General features: G+C 52.9%; 1 protein-coding gene across 4 annotated transcripts in view; it reads right to left on the bottom strand.

Annotated features, from left to right (window-relative positions):
* The window catches only part of LOC132816601 (tripartite motif-containing protein 2-like), a 65,425-nt gene extending 65,170 nt beyond the window's left edge, over window positions 1–255 (bottom strand). For all 4 annotated transcript variants that reach the window (XM_060826418.1, XM_060826419.1, XM_060826420.1 and 1 more), the window contains exon 1: window positions 128–255. The gene's annotated coding sequence lies outside the window, so the exon portion shown is untranslated. The remainder of the gene's footprint in view (window positions 1–127) is intronic.
* Between the last annotated feature and the right edge of the window lie 14,812 nt (window positions 256–15,067).

The raw sequence follows: 15,067 nt of genomic DNA, 5'->3' as shown, positions 1-15,067 counted from the left end.
TGGGGGGAGGGGGTGGGGGTCGCGCGGGCGGACACCCGGAGCCGCCTGTGTCCCAGTGTCCGCCGCAGGCCCCGCCTTGAGCAGCGCCCTTTCCCGGAGCTTGCAGCCGCCCACAGGCAGCACTTACCCGGCAGCGCCTCATGCCTGTCCCAGGCTCCGGACACACTCCGTGTCTGTCTCTGTCTCTGTCTCTGTCCCTCTCTGTCAGGGTGTGTGTCAGGGTGTGTGTCTAGGGGAGGGAGGGAAAAGAGCGGGTGGGGGCGGGACCAGGAGCAGGGGCTGGGAGGGAAACCCCGCCCTCCACATGACGTCACTCTGCAGCAACGGAGTCGAACACCAACCGCCAACCCCCACCCCATCCCCCCACCCTCACCCTCACCCCTCCCCCCCCACCCTCACCCTCACCCCTCACCCCCACCTCATCCCCACCCCCACCCCCTCCCCACACCCCATCCCCCCACCCTCACACTCACCCCTCACCCCCCACCCTCACCCTCACCCCTCACCCCCACCTCATCCCCACCCCACCCCCCCCCCCCCCCCCCCCCCCCCCCCCCCCCCCCCCCCCCACCCCCCCCCCCCCCCCCCCCCCCCCCCCCCCCCCCCCCCCCCCCCCCCCCCACCCCCCCCCCCCCCCCCCACCCACCCCCCCCCCCCCCCCCCCCCCCCCCCCCCCCCCCCCCCCCCCCCCCCCCCCCCCCCCCCCCCCCCCCCCCCCCCCCCCCCCCCCCCCCCCCCCCCACCCCCCCCCACACCCCCCCCCCACCCCCCCCCCCCCCCCCCCCCCCCCCCCCCCCCCCCCCCCCCCCCCCCCCCCCCCCCCCCCCCCCCCCCCCCCCCCCCCCCCCCCCCCCCCCCCCCCCCCCCCCCCCCCCCCCCCCCCCCCCCCCCCCCCCCCCCCCCCCCCCCCCCCCCCCCCCCCCCCCCCCCCCCCCCCCCCCCCCCCCCCCCCCCCCCCCCCCCCCCCCCCCCCCCCCCCCCCACCCCTCACCCCCCACCCTCATCCCCACCCTCACCCCCCACCCTCACCCACACACCCACCCGCCACCCTCACCCCCACCCCCACCCTCATCCCCACCCTCACCCTCACCCCCCACCCTCACCCACACACCCACCCTCATCCCCACCCTCACCCCCTCCCCCCACCCCCACACTCACCCCTCACCCCCACCCCTCACCTCCACCCCCACCCTCGCCCCCTCACCCTCACCCCATCCCCACTCCCACCCCAACCCCTCACCCCTCACCTCCACCCCTCACCTCCACCCCTCACCCCCACCCTCACCCACACCCCCACCCTCATCCCCACCCTCACCCTCACCCCCCACCCTCACCCTCACCCCCCACCCCACCCTCATCCCCACCCACACCCCCACCCTCATCCTCACCCTCATCCCCACCCCATTCACCCTCATCCCCACCCCTCACCCTCAGTCCCCAACCACCACGCTCACCCTCATCCCCACTCCCACCCCCTCATCCTCACCCCCACCGTCACCCTCACACCCACCCTCACCCTCACGCCCACCTTCACCCCCACCCTCACCCCAACCCTCACCCCACCCGCGCCCTCACCCTCAACTCCACCTGCATCCCCACCCTCAGCCTCACCCCCACCTCCACCCTCACCCCTACCCTCAACCCCCCCCACACCCACCCTCACACTCACCCCCATTCCCACCCTCACACACCCTCACCCCCACCCCTTCACCCTCATCCCCACCCTCATCCCCAACCCCTCACCCTCATCCCCACCCTCACCCTCATCCCCAGCCCATTCAACCTCACCCCTACCCTCACACTCAACCCCACTCCGATCCTCAGACTCACCCTCACCCCTACCCCCTCACCCTCATCCCCACTGTCCCCTCCCACATCCGCACCCTTATCCCCAATCCCTCAACCTCATCCCCACCCCCTCACCCTCATACTCACCACTACACCCCCTCACCCTCATCCCCACCCTCATCCCCACGCCCCTCACCCACTTCCCGACCCCCACCATCATCGCCATCTTCAGCCTCACCCCCACCCTCACCCTTACCCCCACCCTCACCCTCAACCCCACCCTCACCCCCACCCCGATACCCTCATCCCCAACCCCCCACCGTCACCCTCATTCCCAACCCCTCACCCTCATCCCCACCCCACTCACCCTCATCCCCACCCCTCACCCTCATCCCCATCCCCACCTCCCAAACCCCCTCACCCTCACCCCCACCTTCATCCTCATCCTCACCCCCACCCTCACCCTCACCCCCCACATCCACCCCCTCACGCTCATCCCCCCCACCCTAATCCCCACTCCTTCACCCTCATCCCCACCCACCCATCCTCATCCCCACCACTTCACCCTCATCCCCACATCCCCTCCCTCACTCCCACCCTCATCCCGACCCCCGCCCTCATCCCCACCCCCCTCACCCACATCCTGACCCCCACCCTCATTCCCATCCCCTCACCCTCATCGCCACCCTCAGCCCCATTCCTTCATCCTCATCCCCACCCCTCACCCTTATCCCCACTTCCCCCACCCTCACCCTCATCCCCTCCCTCATACACACCCCCTCACCCTATTCCCACCCCCCCACACTCATTCCCACCCTCATCCCAACCCCCTCACCCTCATCCCCAACCCTCATCCCAATCCTTATCCCCACCGTCATCCACACCCCTCGCCCTCCCCCACCCTCATCCACACCCCCCTCTCCTCATCCCCAACTCTTTACCCTCCCCACCTTCTTCTCTCCCTTATCCCCAACCCTTCACCCTCCCCCACCCTCAATCCCACCCTCACTCCCACCCTCACTCTCACCCCCATCACCCTCCCCCGCCCTCATCCCCTCAACCTCCCCACCCTCATCCCCACCACCTCACCCTCCCCCAACCTCATCCCCACCGCCATCCCCACCCCCTCCCCACCGCCCTCCCCACCCCTCACCATCCCCTCCCCCACTCCCCTCACCATTCCCTCCCGCACTCCCCTCCCCCACTCCCCTCACCATTCCCTCCCGCACTCCCCTCACCATCCCACCCCCCAACCTCATCCCCATACTCTCACCCTCCCCCTCCCCCACCCTCATCGCCATCCCCAGCCCCATCCACACCCCCACCCCCACACCCCTCAACACCCCCTCCTCATCTCACATCCCACCCCTCACCCTCCTCCCCACCTCTAAACCCACCCCCTCACCATCCCCTCCCCCTCAATACCCCCTCCCAATCCCTCCACCACACCACCCCCTAGACCATCCCCACCCCCTCACCTCCTCAACTCTTCTCCCACCCCCAATCCCCACTGCCCCCTCCCCACCCCTTCACCCCATCCCCACCTCCCCAGCTCATCTCCCTCCCTTTCCCCCCACCCCCTCCCCAACCACCTCAGCCACCTCCCCTCCCCCCCCACCACCCCTCAGTCCCATCCCCACACCCCTCCCCCACCCCCTCTGCACCGTCCCCTCATCACCCTCACCCACACCCCATCTCCCTCACACTGTCCACCCACTCCCCTCACCCACACCCCACCCCTCTCACACCACCCCCACCCCCACCCATCTCACACCACCCCCACCCCCCTCAGCCCCAGCCTCTTCAGCTCCATCCCCACATCCCTCACCATCCCCCCCCAGCCCCATCCCCACCACCCTCATCACCCTCCATCCCCCCCTCACACTGCCCCCTCACCCACATTACACCCCCTCACACTGAACCCCAACCCCCTCATTATCGCCCCACCCCTGAGCACCATCCCCATCCTCTTCAGCACCACCCCCCTCAGCCCCATCCCCTCCCCAACTGCCCCTCAGTCCTAACCCCTCCCCATCACCCCTCCCACACCACCTTTTCACACACACCCCTCACACGCACCCTCTCACATCCCCACACCCCCCATACACACACATACCCCCTCACACACACCCTCGCACCTTCATCACACTCCCTAACACATCCCCCCACCTCCCATTCACCCCCTGCACACCTCCTCACACTCCCCTTCCACAACCTCCATCCACCACCACCCACACACATCCCAAACAAAACCCTCACTCCCACCTCCCGCAACCCTCCCTTCTCACCACCACCCCCTCCATACATGTACACTAACCCGTGTTATGCTCCTCTTGCTCATTGTGGGAGCTCAGGGATGTGGCTGATGTCCCTGGCTCCTTCCTGGAAGTGTGTCTAGCTGCAGCTCTTGTTTGACCCCATGATGGCTCTGGAGCTGTGGATGGACTCACCGTGGAGGATCTGCAATGCTGAGGAGGTCGTGGATAGCATGTTTCGTGAACTGGTCAAACCGCAGGTTAGAATTGCTGAGGGAGAAAGGGAATGAGTGACCAAAAGGCAGAGAAAGAGCAGGAAGGCAGTGCGGGTGTCCCCTGCGGTCATCTCCCTCCAAAACAGGTATACCATTTTGGATACTGTTGGGGGAGATGGCTCACCAGGGGAAGGCAGCAGTAATCAGGTTTATGGCACTGTGGCTGCTCTGCTGTACAGAAGGGCTGGAAAAAGAGTGGAAGGGCTATAGTCATAGCGATTCAATAGTAAGGGGAGTAGATAGGCGGGACTGTGATCAAAAATGAGACTCCCAAATGGTATGTTGCCTCCCAGGTGCACGGGGTGGGATGTCTCAGATCAACTGCAGGGTATTCTGAAAGGGGAGGGTGAACAGCCAGTTGTTGTGGTGCATAGAGGCACCAATGATGTAGGTAAAAAATGGGATGAGGTCCTCCATGAAGAATTTAGGGAGTTAGGAACCAAGTTAAAAAGCAGGACCTCAGAAGTTGTAATCTCAGGATTGCTACCAGTGCTACATGCTAGTCAGAGTAGGAATGGTAGAATTAGCAGGATGAATACTAGCTTGAGAGATGGTGCACGAGGGAGGGATTCTGATTTTTGGAACATTGGGACTGGTTCTGGGGGAGGTGGGACTATTACAAATTAGCTTGTCTATACCTGGGACAGACTGGAACCAATGTCCTTGGAGGTGCTTCTGCTAACGATGTTGGGGAGGATTTTAACTAATGTGGCAGGGGATGGGAACCAAATCAGGAGGTTAATGGATGGAACGTGGTAGTAACTAAAGTCTGTAAGAAACTAAATAATGAAGTCAGCGTGAGTAAGGGGAAGAATAGGCAGGAAGCAGAGGATGATCACAAAAAGACTGGTGGTCTGAGGTGCATTTGTTTTAATGTGAGGCATACAGTAGGAAAATCAAATTAGATTAGATTACTTCCAGTGTGGAAACAGGCCTTTTGGCCCAACATGTCCACACCAACCCACCACCCACCCCCCTACATTTATCCCTTCACCTAACACTACAGGTAATTTAGCATGGCCAATTCACCTGGCCTGTACGTTTTTGGACTATGGGAGGAAACTGGAACAAACCCACGCAGGCACAGGGAGAATGTGCAAACTCCACACAGTCAGTTGCCTGAAGCAGGAATTGAACCCAGGTCTTTCATGCTGTGAGGCAGCAGTGCTAACCACTGTGCCACCACTTGGGAATATGATGTTACTGCTATTACTGAGACTTGGTTGAGGGAAGGGCATGATAGGCGACTACATATCCCAGGGTATTGATGCTTTGGGGGGAATAGAGAGGGAGGTAAAAGGGGTGGAGGAGTTGCATGATTGGTCAGAGAGGATATCACAGCTGTGCTGAAGGAGGGCACTATGGAGGGTTCAAGCAGTGAGGCAACATGGGCAGAGCTCAGAAATGGGAAGGCAGTGGCAACAATTTCGGGACTGTACTACAGGCCTCCTAACAGCAAATGTGAAATAGAGGTACAAATATGGAAACAGTTTATGGAAAGTTTGTAGGAGCAACAGGGTTGGTGGTGATAGGAGATTTTAATTTTCCCAATGTTGACTGGGACTCACTTAGTGTTAGAGGTCTGGATGGAGCAGAATTTGTAAGGATAATCCAGGAGGGGTTTCTAGAGCAGTATGTAAATAGTCCAACTTGGGAAGGGAAAAGTGAGGTCTACAGATGCTGGAGATCAGAGCTGAAAATGTGTTGCTGGTTAAAGCGCAGCAGGTCAGGCAGCATCCAAGGAACAGGAAATTCAACGTTTCGGGCATAAGCCCTTCATCAGGAATCCTGATGAAGGGCTTATGCCCGAAACCTCGAATTTCCTGTTCCTTGGATGCTGCCTGACCTGCTGCGCTTTAACCAGCAACACATTTTCAACTTGGGAAGGGGCCATACTGGACCTGGTGTTGGGAAATGAGTCCAGACAGGTGGTTGAAGTTTCGTACGGGATTACTTTGGGAATAGTGATCACAATTCTGTAAGTTTTAGAATACTCATGGTCAAAGACAAGAGTGGTCCTGAAGGAAGAGTGCTAGACTGGGGGAAAGCCAACTATAGCAAAGTTTGGCAGGGGCTGGGAATGTAGATTGGGAGCAGCTGTTTGAAGGAAAATCCACATTCGATATGTGGGAGGCTTTTAAAGAGAGGTTGATTAGAGTTCAGGAGAGATGTGTTCCTGTGAAAATGAGGAATAGAAATGGCAAGATTAGGGAACCATTAGGATGTGAACATAAGGTCTAGGTGACTGAAAGCTCTGGAAGAATATCAGGAATGCAGGACCAATCTGAAACAAGGAATGAAGAGGGCTAAAAGGGGTCATGAGATTCCTTAGCTAGCAGTGTTACGGAAAATCCCAAAGCCTTTTATTCCATGATAAGGAGCAAGCAGGAACTAGGCAAAGTGTTTGCCCACTCAAGGACAAAGGAGGAAAGTTATATATGGAGTCAGAAAAAATGGGTGAAATTCTTTTTTATGGTTTATAACTATATTTTTATTAAAAAACACGGAAAATTTTTTCTTTTGAATATTACAACTAATACAAAACCAAATAATTCAAACCAGTTAAAAGACAAACCCACTAATTACATAAACAAATAATAACTAATAACTAAGCTAAAAAAGGAAAATCTTAACAATAATAATAATGATAATAACCATAACACAGCTCAATGAAACAAAGCAATAGCCATCGATCATTGAGCGCATAAGTTTAAACATATTCATATGTGCGTAGTCCCTCCCCTCTGGATACCAGATTCATTACAAGGAATTGTCACGGCTATATAAAGACTCTTATTAGTGTGATGGACAAATCTGTATCCGGGTAGTCCAAAATGGGCCGCCACGTCTTATAGAAATTCTCAGTTTTATGGTGCACCATAAGCGTAAGAAAATCCAAGGGGATGTGCTCCATGACCAGCTTACGCCAGTCCATCAGCCCTGGGGGATTTTCCTACACCAATCCCCAAGACCTTCTCTATTTCGCCCACCACAGCGTTCCAGTATGTCCATAGTCTGTGGCAGGACCAAAGACAATGAGTAAGCGTTTCCATGCTCACTTTACGTTTAGGGTACATTGGAGATGCTCCCACATTAAATTTAGCAAAGCATTCTGGGGCCAAATGGACCCTGTGGAGAATCTTTAATTGCAAGGCATGGGTCCTTTGCAAATTGAGATCCTTCTCGCATTTTCCCAGATATCCTCCCAGATATCAGAAGAAATCTCAATGTCCAATACTTCGATATCCAACCAAAGTGAGTGAGGGTCCCCCTGGGCCCAATCATTCATGTACGAAAGTAATGAGCTTAACTGATAGTTTCTGATATTCTGGGAGGCCCACTCCTTCCGGTCTGTAAGGGAACTGCAGTTTATTCAATTTAATTGGGGTCACTTGTGATACCAGATAAAGGAGCTGGACCAGCCTTTCAGACTTCTAAATTCATGCTGAGTAAAAAGCAAAGGAAGCATTTGCACAGGATACAGCAGATGGAGGAGAATGTTCACTTTAATGAGGGCTATCCGACCTAACCGAGAGATTAGAACGCCTCCCATCTATGAAGGTCCTGCTTGATTCTGTCGAATAAATGGGCAAAATTGGCTTTAAATAGCCAATCACAGACGGGAGTGACAAATATACCTCAGTAGAAAGCCTCCTGTGACCATGTAAAGGGAAATTGAGATTCGCCGTCAGGATCAGGCACTCTCGGGAGAGCACCGAGGGGCATGGTCTCTGATTTCACAAAGTTGATCTTATAACCCGAGAAGCCCCCAAACAGCCTGATGTATTGTATCAGGCGGGGCACTGAGACTGCTGGGTCTGGTAAGAATGTCATCCACACACAGTGTGATCTTATGTGACTTTGTCCCTCTTTCTGGAGCGGTTATATTGGGATCCCTGTGTATTGCCTCCGCCAGCGGTTCAATCACCAATGTAAGAAGCAGTGGTGATAAGGGACAGCCCTGTCGACTGCCCCTACAAATACTGAAATTGCTTGACTGCACACCATTGGTGAGGACCGCAGCAAGAGGATCACTATACAAAACCTCCACCCACCTGATGAAGGTCTCTCCCAGGCCAAACCACTTCAAAGTATGAAAAGGATATGGCCACTCAACCCTGTCAAATGCCTTATCCGCATCTAAGGAGATCACTAATCCCTGTATCAATCGCTGTTGACTTGGATCATGTTATCTCCTGACATTATCCGTCAATCTGCAACGTTTTATGAACCCTGTCTGATCCTCCTCCTTGATGGAGGGCAGTACAGTTTCTAGCCTTAGTGCCAGAGTCTTGGATAGGAGTTTGAAGTCAATATTCAGGAGTGAAATGGGCCTATAGGAAGCACAATCCTCCGGGCCTTCTCTTTTTTAAGGATGAAAGAAATGTTCACCTCTCCCCGAGATGGTGGGAGGAGGCCATGACTATGTGAGTCATTAAACATACTAAGCATCGGCCCTGACAATATACTTATAAATTCCTCATAGAACTCACTGGGAAGCCTGTCAGGACCCGGGCTCCTTCCCATCCTGGATCTGCCTCACAGTCTCCTGCACCTCTTGCTCTGACAACGGGGCATTGAGGAGAGACTCTTGTTCAGGTGTCACTCCCAGAAGGTCCACATTCTTAAAAAAAGACTTCATCCTAACCTGCCCACTCTCACAGCTTTCAGCTTGGTATAATTCAGAGTAAAACTTCCAGAATGCTGCATTAATCCTTTTAGAATCATGGTTTAAATTTCCAGTGTCTTCCCTGATCGAGGTAATGACTTCGGAGGCACTCCTTTTGCTGGCAAGGTACACTAGGTACTTGTCCCCATGTTCAAACAGCCTTTGACTTGCAAATATAAGCTCCCCCTTGGCTGTCCATGTGAACATGGAGTTCAGCGTTGCCTGATGCACTGTGATCCTCTGCAGTTTAACCAGCGAGGGCCTGTCAAAGTTTGCCTTTTCAGCTCCTTTCAGATGCATCTCGAGCAAGCATTGCTGCTCACCCGTCTGCCGCTTCTTACTGGCTGGAGAGGAAATAACCATCCCCCTGGCATAGGCTTTAGCTGATTCCCAGAGAATGGATGGGTTATTAGCCGAGTCTGAATTAATGTCTAGAAAAGCCCTGAACTCGGTAGAAAAGAATTCAGAAGCTTGCTATCCTTGAGGATCAAGGGGTCCAGTTGGCAGTGCCTCAAGCCTACCACCGTATCCTTACTTGTAACCATTAAATACATCAGGCAACGCTGAACTCCATGCTCACACAGACAGCCAAGGGGGAGCTTACATTTGCAAGTCAAAGGCTATTTGAACATGGGGACAAACACCTAGCGTACCTTTCTAGGAAAAGGAATGCTCCCCAAGCCATTACCTCGATCAGGGAGGACACTGGAAATTTAAACCATGATTCTAGAAGGATTAATGCAGCATTCTGGAAGTTTTACTCTGAATTAAATCACTAGGGAAATAGTGATCTTGCCAATTGTACATGATACCACCGAGCCCAGATGTGCTGCGGGAGTCAGAAAAAGATCAATCCTAGCATGGCATTTATATGGGTTTGAAAAGAACGCGAAGTCCCTGCCAGTGGGGTGAAGGTGCCTCCAAACACCTACCAACCCCAATTCAGCACACAGATCCCTTAAATGCTTAAATCGTAAAGAAGATATCGGAGGGCCTTTGGCCAATCTGTCCACCATAGGGTCTATGAGACAATTGAAATCCCCACCTACGATAATATGTTGAGATACAAAGTTAACCAGTCTAGAAAGTGTGTCTGTCAAAAATTTAAGGGGGTGGGTCGGGGGAACAATAAACATTTAAGATCCTGTATTCTTCCCCATGTTTCAGAGCTTTAAGGATTACAAATCTCCTGTGTGTATTTAATACACTCTACTAACTTAAATGGGAGATTCTTCCTAACGAGAATGGCTACCCCTCTACTCCTCGTATTGAAAGATGAAAAATAAACCTGGTCATAGCCATTCGGTTGCAGTTTCAAATGCTCTGCATCATCCAAGTGAGTTTCTTGTAATAAAGCAACATCCACCCTCTCCCTTTTAAGGCTGGAAAGTACCTTCCTCCTCTTGACCGGCGAGTGACTCCCCTTAATATTCCAGGAGCACCACGTAAACACATCCCTAGCCATAACGTTCTGTAGCACCATTTAGACTCCAGAGAGGAAGAATCCAAACTACAGATGGCTGAGCTTTAATGCAAAAAAATCCACAAATCCCAAAAACTACACAGACTAAAATAACTACAGCCAACAAATCTACAAAACTTACAAAAACTATATGCAGCAAAAACAGAAAAACAAAAAAATCACCCAAGGCACTGATTGGAGGAATTACTCCCCATTCAAAGGGGGTACCTACACATCCTACCCACCATCCCAACCACCCCCTCAACTCCTACCAGCTAGGGTCACGCCACATACACCCACCACCCGGTAGAGAAAAGAAAACACCAAGAGCAAGGTTAGTACCATCGACAAGTAAACTAAAAATAAATATGTCACCCATCCCTTAACATAACTTAGAGATTAAAGATAAATTCTCTACCCATCCCGGACATCATTTCACAATTTATCACCAGAATGGAGACTCCACCAAGTCCTTTTTAAAGAACAAACCGGAACAGCTCTGTCCTCTACACCTATTCGGCCGATCGACGTAAGTCAGCGTGTCCAAAAGGTTCTTCAGGACGAACAAATGTATGGATCCATTATGATTGAACCAAAGTACTGCTGGATATCTTAAAGAATATTGGACACAAGCTCTCTCAATCTCTGCTTGACACTGTCATAGGACTTCCTTTTCCAGATGACTGCCGCCAAAAAGTTCTGAAAGAACATGACCCGGAAGCCCCCACACCCCAATGCCCTCAGGTCCCTCCCTGGACTCTGGAAGCTTCCATGACCTTCTGCTTGTCTTTATAATGATGGAACCTCATCAACCTCCAAACCAAGGAATTCAATGAACCACTTACCAAAGAACTCCACCAGCCGTTCACCTTCTGCCCCTCTGGTATGCCAACAATTGCAGGTTCTTTCTTCTGCCCCTGTTTTCGAGATCATCTACCAGATTCATCAGACCCCGAACCTGTGTTTCCAGGATTCAATCCAGCTCTTGGAGGAGTCAGTTTCTGCCTATACCCCTGCTATGCCAACTAGATATCCCAACCCAATCTAGTCCCACCTGCCAGCACCCGGCCCTTATCCCTCCAAACCCTTCCTATTCATATACCCATCCAAATGCCTCTTAAATGTTGCAATTGTACCAGCCTCCACCATATTCTCTGGCAGCTCATTCCATTCATGTACCACCCTCTGCGTGAAAAAGTTGCCCCTTATGTCTCTTTTATATCTTTCCCCTAAACTTATGCCCTCGAGTTCTGGACTCCCTGACCCCAGGGAGAAGACTTTGTCTATTCATCCTATCCATGCCCCTCATGATTTTGTAAACCTCTATAAGGTCACCCCTCAGCCTCCGACACTCCAGGGAAAACAGCTCCAGCCTATTCAACCTCTCCCTATAGCTCAAATCCTCCAACCCTGGCAACATCCTTGTAAATCTTTACTAAACCCTTTCAAGTTTCACAACATCTTTCCGATAGGAAGGAGACCAGAATTGCATGCAATATTCCAACAGTGGCCTAAGCCAATGTCCTGTTCAGCTGCAACATGACCTCCCAACTCCTGTACTCAATACTCTGACCAATAAAGGAAAGCTTAATAAACGCCTTCTTCATTATCCTATCTACCTGCGGAAGAGGAGATAGACATTTATTTCCTTCCAGCTAGGAGCTGGTTCAGACCAGTTAAAGCTCACAGTCTCACAGCTCTGAAGACTTGCCAGCCTCAGGATATGAAGGGAAACGCGCATCTTCACTGAGAGAAGACCAAACCAAAGAGTCCAGTCAAACAGAGAGTCCTCAGGAAAGGTTTGAATTTGCTGCAGGATATTGGGAGCTGGGCAGGTGTCATTGCTTTTGTTCCTGTGACTGTCAGTCAATAGAACGAGCAGGAAAATAACTGCCAAATGGTTCTTACTTCAGCGAAGCTGGAGAGAATGCAGATGCCTCGATCATTCTCTGTAGAACAGGGAAGGTTAAGAAGAGATTTAATTCAGATTTCCAATTAGTGAGGGGTTTGGATCAAGTAAAGGAAGAATTATTTCCAGTGGCAACAGGTTTGGAGAGATGTAAAATAATCCAGAAGCGGTCCATCCCTAGTCTGGCTTCAGCTGGAGCACGGTGTCTAGTTATGGGCTTTATGGTTTAGGAAGAATGTGGAGGGAACACAGAAAGCAGCCTTGACTGGAGAAAAGCCTGTGAGAGACAAGCTGACTAGTTGATCCTTCCCATTTCCAAAAAAGAAATTTCTTCTCAGCAGATCAGGGTGAAAGGGAGAGTGATTGGAGAGTGATTGGAGAGTGATTGGAGCGTGATTGGAGAGTGATTGGAGCGTGATTGGAGCGTGATTGGAGCGTGATTGGAGAGTGATTGGAGAGTGATTGGAGCGTGATTGGAGAGTGATTGGAGAGTGATTGGAGCGTGATTGGAGAGTGATTGGAGCGTGATTGGAGCGTGATTGGAGAGTGATTGGAGCGTGATTGGAGAGTGATTGGAGCGTGATTGGAGCGTGATTGGAGAGTGATTGGAGAGTGATTGGAGCGTGATTGGAGCGTGATTGGAGCGTGATTGGAGCGTGATTGGAGCGTGATTGGAGAGTGATTGGAGCGTGATTGGAGAGTGATTGGAGCGTGATTGGAGAGTGATTGGAGCGTGATTGGAGCGTGATTGGAGAGTGATTGGAGCGTGATTGGAGCGTGATTGGAGAGTGATTGGAGAGTGATTGGAGCGTGATTGGAGAGTGATTGGAGAGTGATTGGAGAGTGATTGGAGCGTGATTGGAGAGTGATTGGAGAGTGATTGGAGAGTGATTGGAGCGTGATTGGAGAGTGATTGGAGCGTGATTGGAGCGTGATTGGAGAGTGATTGGAGAGTGATTGGAGCGTGATTGGAGAGTGATTGGAGCGTGATTGGAGAGTGATTGGAGAGTGATTGGAGCGTGATTGGAGAGTGATTGGAGAGTGATTGGAGAGTGATTGGAGCGTGATTGGAGAGTGATTGGAGCGTGATTGGAGCGTGATTGGAGAGTGATTGGAGAGTGATTGGAGCGTGATTGGAGAGTGATTGGAGAGTGATTGGAGCGTGATTGGAGCGTGATTGGAGAGTGATTGGAGAGTGATTGGAGCGTGATTGGAGAGTGATTGGAGCGTGATTGGAGAGTGATTGGAGAGTGATTGGAGCGTGATTGGAGAGTGATTGGAGCGTGATTGGAGAGTGATTGGAGAGTGATTGGAGCGTGATTGGAGCGTGATTGGAGAGTGATTGGAGCGTGATTGGAGAGTGATTGGAGCGTGATTGGAGAGTGATTGGAGAGTGATTGGAGCGTATTTGGAGCGTGATTGGAGCGTGATTGGAGAGTGATTGGAGCGTGATTGGAGAGTGATTGGAGAGTGATTGGAGCGTGATTGGAGCGTGATTGGAGAGTGATTGGAGCGTGATTGGAGCGTGATTGGAGAGTGATTGGAGAGTGATTGGAGCGTGATTGGAGAGTGATTGGAGCGTGATTGGAGCGTGATTGGAGAGTGATTGGAGCGTGATTGGAGCGTGATTGGAGAGTGATTGGAGCGTGATTGGAGCGTGATTGGAGAGTGATTGGAGCGTGATTGGAGTGTGATTGGAGCGTGATTGGAGAGTGATTGGAGAGTGATTGGAGCGTGATTGGAGCGTGATTGGAGAGTGATTGGAGCGTGATTGGAGCGTGATTGGAGCGTGATTGGAGCGTGATTGGAGAGTGATTGGAGCGTGATTGGAGCGTGATTGGAGAGTGATTGGAGAGTGATTGGAGCGTGATTGGAGCGTGATTGGAGAGTGATTGGAGAGTGATTGGAGCGTGATTGGAGCGTGATTGGAGCGTGATTGGAGAGTGATTGGAGAGTGATTGGAGAGTGATTGGAGCGTGATTGGAGAGTGATTGGAGAGTGATTGGAGCGTGATTGGAGCGTGATTGGAGCGTGATTGGAGAGTGATTGGAGCGTGATTGGAGCGTGATTGGAGCGTGATTGGAGAGTGATTGGAGAGTGATTGGAGCGTATTTGGAGCGTGATTGGAGCGTGATTGGAGAGTGATTGGAGCGTGATTGGAGAGTGATTGGAGAGTGATTGGAGCGTGATTGGAGCGTGATTGGAGAGTGATTGGAGCGTGATTGGAGCGTGATTGGAGAGTGATTGGAGAGTGATTGGAGCGTGATTGGAGAGTGATTGGAGCGTGATTGGAGCGTGATTGGAGCGTGATTGGAGAGTGATTGGAGCGTGATTGGAGCGTGATTGGAGCGTGATTGGAGAGTGATTGGAGCGTGATTGGAGCGTGATTGGAGAGTGATTGGAGCGTGATTGGAGCGTGATTGGAGAGTGATTGGAGAGTGATTGGAGAGTGATTGGAGCGTGATTGGAGCGTGATTGGAGAGTGATTGGAGCGTGATTGGAGCGTGATTGGAGCGTGATTGGAGAGTGATTGGAGAGTGATTGGAGCGTGATTGGAGAGTGATTGGAGCGTGATTGGAGCGTGATTGGAGAGTGATTGGAGCGTGATTGGAGCGTGATTGGAGCGTGATTGGAGAGTGATTGGAGCGTGATTGGAGCGTGATTGGAGCGTGATTGGAGAGTGATTGGAGCGTGATTGGAGCGTGATTG

Source organism: Hemiscyllium ocellatum, chromosome 6 (genome assembly GCF_020745735.1).
Source record: "Hemiscyllium ocellatum isolate sHemOce1 chromosome 6, sHemOce1.pat.X.cur, whole genome shotgun sequence".
In the NCBI taxonomy this organism is placed as follows: domain Eukaryota; kingdom Metazoa; phylum Chordata; class Chondrichthyes; order Orectolobiformes; family Hemiscylliidae; genus Hemiscyllium; species Hemiscyllium ocellatum.
This window is presented reverse-complemented; position numbering and strand designations above follow the sequence as displayed.